Source organism: Odocoileus virginianus, chromosome 6, assembly GCF_023699985.2.
Source record: "Odocoileus virginianus isolate 20LAN1187 ecotype Illinois chromosome 6, Ovbor_1.2, whole genome shotgun sequence".
In the NCBI taxonomy this organism is placed as follows: domain Eukaryota; kingdom Metazoa; phylum Chordata; class Mammalia; order Artiodactyla; family Cervidae; genus Odocoileus; species Odocoileus virginianus.
This window is the reverse complement of record NC_069679.1, coordinates 24,241,841-24,247,752: the sequence shown is the minus strand read 5'-3', so window position 1 is coordinate 24,247,752 and position 5,912 is coordinate 24,241,841. Positions and strand designations below refer to the sequence as shown.

Below are 5,912 nucleotides of genomic sequence, written 5' to 3'. Positions count from 1 at the left end.
TGACTGTACTTACATTGAGAACATCATTCAAAGAAAGGAATGCCATATGTAAACATTCCTTTTTCCACACTTAAATATTCTGCTCTTGAGGAGAAATCTCATTCTTCATTTCATATACATTTTTGAAATGAAGAACAAGATAAAAATATTGTCTCAAGACTACGAAGTCAGTTAAGAATAATACTGATTACAAGGAACATATAGAAATAACATATCCCAGTAATATACTCAGTAGAGTGAACCATCTAAATCCATCTCTCCAAACCGAAGTGTCAGGATTAAGATTGAAGATAAGTAGTTGAGATTTCTTAAGAAGCAAGATATGAGGGCAAAGAGTTGATTGCCCAATGCCTCTTCCATGGAGTCTGGAGATTTCTTTCACTCTTCAGAAAACATACTCAGTGGCTCTATTGGAGGTTTTAAATACCATATTCAAATACTGCAGCAGATAGTGGCATTTCTGGGGCAAACACAAGCAAACAGTGTATTCCGAATCCATTGCCTCTCTTTCTCAGGTAGAATTAGTCTGCCTTCCAACTTTGAGGGTGATATCCTTACCAATCTATGATCTAAAGGAAATCTGACCATCTCAGTGGAGGAAGACTCATTTGAAAACACCAAGAAGACCTAAGATTCAAGATATATATACTTGAGCTGGATAGAAATTCCTTGTTAATGCTCACTTCGGCAGCACATATACTAAAATTGGAACGATACAGAGAATATTAGTGTGGCCCCTGCACAAGGATGACACACAAATTCATGAAGCATTCCGTATTTTTTGCAAATCAAAACCTCAGTGAGGTACCACTACAGGCCAGTCAGAATGGCTGCTATCCAAAAGTCTATAAGCAATAAATGCTGGAGAGGTGTGGAGAAAAGGGAACCCTCTTACACTGTTGGTGGGAATGCAAACTAGTACAGCCACTATGGAGAACAGTGTGGAGATTCCTTAAAAAACAGGAAATAGAACTGCCATATGACCCAGCAATCCCACTCCTGGGCATACACACCAAGGAAACCAGATCTGAAAGAGACGCGTGCACCCCAGTGTTCATTGCAGCACTGTTTATAAAAGCCAGGACATGGAAGCAACCTAGATGCCCATCAGCACACAAATGGATAAGAAAGCCATGGTACATGTACACAATGGAGTATTACTCAGCCATTAAAAAGAATTCATTTGAATCAGTTCTAATGAGATGGATGAAACTGGAGCCCATTATACAGAGTGAAGTAAGCCAGAAAGATAAAGACCAATACAGTATACTAATGCATATATATGGAATTCAAAAAAGATGGTAACAATAATGCTATATGCAGGACAGAAAAAGAGACACAGATGTATAGAACAGACTTTTGGACTCTATGAGAGAAGGCAAGGGTGGGATGATCTGAGAGAATAGCATCAAAACATGTATATTATCAAGTGTGAAACAGATCACCAGTCCAGGTTGGATGCATGAGACAAGTGCTCGGGGCTGGTGCACTGGGATGACCCAGAGGGATGGGATGGGGAGGGAGGTGGGAGAGGGGATCAGGATGGGGAACACATGTAAATCCATGGCTGATTCATGTCAATGTATGACAAAAACCACTACAATATTGTAAAGTAATTAGCTTCCAACTAATAAAAATAAATGGGAAAACAAAAAACAAAAAAAAAAGAAATTCCTTGTTAAAAGGTTATCAAATAAAACAATTATTTTTAATAAAATTTTAAGAAGTTATTTTATTTTTATTGTTTGTAAATGCTCATATTTTTCAAAATTTTCTTAAAATTGACAGGTTATTAATAAATAGTTAAGTGATTCGGAGATGCTGACTATTTGGAAAGCACTAGTGTCAGACTTATTTTGGGGGGCTCCAAAATCACTGCAAATGGTGACTGCAGCCATGAAATTAAAAGACGCTCACTCCTTGGAAGGAAAGTTATGACCAACCTAGATAGCATATTAAAAAACAGAGACATTACTTTGCCAACAAAGGTCCGACTAGTCAAGGCTATGGTTTTTCCAGTAGTCATGTATGGATGTGAGAGTTGGACTGTGAAGAAAGCTGAGCACTGAAGAATTGATGCTTTTGAACTGTGGTGTTGGAGAAGACTCTTGAGAGTCCCTTGGACTGCAAGGAGATCCAACCAATCCATCCTAAAGGAGATCAGTCCAGGGTGTTCATTGGAAGGACTGATGTTGAAGCTGAAACTCCAATACTTTGGCCACCTCATGCGAAGAGTTGACTCATTGGAAAAGACCCTGATGCTGGCAAGGATTGGGGGCAGGAGGGGAAGGGGACGACAGAGGATGAGATGGCTGGTTGGCATTACTAACTCAATGGACATGAGTTTGAGTAAACTCTGGGAGTTGGTGATGGACAGGGAGGCCTGGCGTGCTGTGATTCATGGGGTCGCGAAGAGTTGGACATGACTGAGGGACTGAACTGAACTGAACTGAACTGAAAGTATTCCAATGTTGGTGGCTGTTGGGGAAATAAAAGAGATTAATCTGAGATGTTTTAGAGAGTAAAAGAATGTGAAATACAATATTCTTCAATCAAAAAGGAATGTCAGGTCACAGTCATACCACTTGACTGGTGACTGTCTTGAGTTTGAGTACCTGGGTTTGCAGATGTTCAGTAAGGGTATGATTTCCTGTTACTCCACATAATGGATGACCCTGGATCTACTAGGGTGCACATTACTCTTTCATCTGAGCAAACACAGATGAGCCCTTTGGTGCTGCTTAAGCTCCATAAGCCTTCTTAATACCAAACTGAACTCAGCTAAGTTCAGGTGGCTAAAACTGTGCTTTTGTTATGAAAGCAGTAGCCAGAAAATGCGAACTCTTTGAGTCACCCAGCCTAGCTATTTCCTTCAGAATCCAACCCTGAGCCAAGCATTTTTTATTTTGTCTTCTCAGACTAGGTAGCACTCCCTTGTTGCAGACTCTTGGAGAACTGCAGGCAGCTGGGGGCATAGCCCACTTTTGAAGGGGAGTTTTCAGACCAGATTTAAAACTGATTACTGGACTTATGTAAGTGAGGGCACTGGTAGAGCCCAGAATGAATGGAGCAGGAGGCATTTAGGAAAAGAATCACAAGCAGCAAAATAAGAGGAAGCCATGGAAGAAACCAGAAGCAGCAGCAACTGGCGTCAAATAGAAGAATTGTTTTCTGACAGAATTTATGGATGTCTTTTAAAAAGAAAAGAGAAAAGGAATGTCTTCTTTTGTCTTGCCTCAGTCACATGGCAGTCACGCAGGATCCATCCAACCATGGATGTTGATTATTTCCTTTCCTTCATGTCTGCTAGTGTATTCTTCTGCTCAGCCTGGGGTCCTGTCCTGATTTTGTTTGTTCACTAAGGCACAGAAAAAATCAAAGTCTCTGTTCTCAGGCTCTCCTTGAAGGATTGTGAAGAGGGCTGACTCAGGGAAGAAGAACCACCTCACCTTAATAACTTCCCTGCCAGCTGCATGTCGCACCGCAGGGTCTCAGATGCAGTACTCTGCCTTTTGCTGTAAAAGAAGTTCCAGTCCTCTTCAAAAGCCTTCATTATTATAATCAATCTATAAAGAAGCTGCTTTTCAGTGGCTATGTAGACATTTAATATTTAAAATAATTTTCCCATGTTTTGAGGTTGTAAGAATGCTATGCTGCTGCTAAGTCACTTCAGTCGTGTCTGACTCTGTGCAACCCTGTCCCTGGGATTCTCCAGGCAAGAACACTGGCGTGGGTTGCCATTTCCTTCTCCAATACATAAAAGTGAAAAGTGAAAGTAAAGTCGCTCAGTCATGTCCGACTCTTCGCGACCCCATGGACTGCAGACTACCAGGCTCCTCCGTCCATGGGATTTTCCAGGCAAGAGTACTGGAGTGGGGTGCCATTGCCTTCTCTGTAAGAATATTATAGGGGCCCACTATTTTCCAGGTTTCCAGCAAATAGCCCCAAAGGGAAGGACCTGATCTTTCATGCTTATCATTAAACAAATCCCACCCTGTGGCGTCTTCTTTCCTAGAAATCTCTAAAACAAGCTATTGTGATAAAGACTATGTGGTTATGACAGAAGGTTGGTGTTTTTCCACATCTCTTTACTCTCAGCAATATTGTCTTTCACTTTTGGGCAACATAGCGTAATGGATGGGAGATAGTTTGATGGGTGAATCAGAAAATCGGGTGAGTTTTTTCAAAACATGGGTTTTTTGCTGTTATTACAAAAAAGAAAAAAAAACTTCATCACTAAATATTCAGCATGCATGTGCTCCAAGATAGCTATAAAAGATTCTGATTCTGTATTCTCCAGCAAGTAGGTCAAAGGGTTAGCTTTGAAGCAGAAATACTGGCAGGAAGTCGCCAAGGTTGATTTTTGAAGTCAAAAAGTTCACAGTGTCATTTGCTGAGGATTTTTCAAGATAAGAATGCAAATATGTGAAAGAGAAAAATCCACCTGTTCAAACTGGCCAGTGGAGGGAGTTTTTTTCACACCTGCCTTCTTTGAGTAAGCATTTCTTTTTTTTTTTTTTTTCCATTTATTTTTATTAGTTGGAGGCTAATTACTTTACAATATTGTAGTGGTTTTTGCCATACATTGACGTGAATCAGCCATGGATTTACATGTATTCCCCATCCCGATCCTCCCTCCCACCTCCCTCCCCACCCCATCTCTCTGGGTCTTCCCAGTGCACCAGCCCTGAGCACTTGTCTCATGCATCCAACCTGGGCTGGTGATCTGTTTCAACCTTGATAATATACATGTTTCAATGCTGTTCTCTCAAAACATCCCACCCTCGCCTTCTCCCACAGAGTCCAATAGCCATTAAAAAGAATTCATTTGAAACAGTTCTAATGAGATGGATGAAACTGGAGCCCATTATACAGAGTGAAGTAAGCCAGAAAGATAAAGACCAATACAGTATACTAACACATATATATGGAATTTAGAAAGATGATAACGATAACCCTATATGCAAAACAGAAAAAGAGTAAGCATTTCTTAAGCATGCTCAAAGAGAGCATAGGAGCTCTTGCCCTATGTTTCTCTTCCATCTGGCTTTTCCTAAGTTGTATCCTTTCTAATGAACCAGTAATAGTAAGTAAACCATTACTGAATCTGTGAGCCTTTCTACCAAGTTATCAAACCCAAAGAAGGGGGCGTGTGAACTCCCAATTTATAGTCGGTTGATCAGAAGTACAGGAGACTGGCAACGGGCAATTGGCATCTGAAGTGATGGAAGTCTTAACGGAACTGAGACCTCGACCTGTGGGGTCTGCAGTTATTCTAATTACTGTCAGAATTGAATTGACTTGTAGGACAGTCAGTTGGTATCTGGAGAGGTGGAGAATAGATTGGTGTGGGAGAAAAATCCCACACACTTGGTGTCGAAAGTGGTATTGGAAAGAGTTCAAGAAATACTGACTTGTACCTGGGAGTAATCATCTGGAAGGCTATCAGTAAGGATGTTGATTTGTAAGAATGAATTGATTTGTGGCAACAGGAAAGGGACCAAGTTGAGAAAGACATGGAGGTTTGGGGGAGCTTGTCACATGGGAGGAAAACTGAGTAGGGTGGATTAGGGCTGCATGCCATGGGAACCCACTGGGAAGAGGCAGGTAGAGAATCTGAGAAGGAATCAGGGACTTGAGCATGACCGACTTTAAATGTCACTGAAGAGCATGCAGTACTAGAGGAATGACATGAAAACTGAGAAGCAGAAAACTCTTCCTGGCTGGCCACGTGGAATAACTGGAGAGGGACTTATTTAGGAAACCACTATACTAGTCCAGGTCCCACTTTTTGCTTTTAATGGTAAGGGCTTGAACTAAGGTAGTAGTCATAGGATTGGCATGAGGAGATAGCCCAGGAGATATTAATGAGTCAGAATTGATTGTGCCTCTGTGGCTCGATAGATGTGGGA

General features: G+C 41.2%; 1 non-coding gene across 1 annotated transcript; it reads left to right on the top strand.

The window, feature by feature from the left end:
* The first annotated feature begins 675 nt into the window (after positions 1-675).
* On the top strand, positions 676-782 carry LOC139035741 (U6 spliceosomal RNA). Its single transcript, XR_011488460.1, has one exon. It is a non-coding gene; the product is annotated as a U6 spliceosomal RNA (small nuclear RNA).
* The last annotated feature ends 5,130 nt before the right edge of the window (positions 783-5,912 follow it).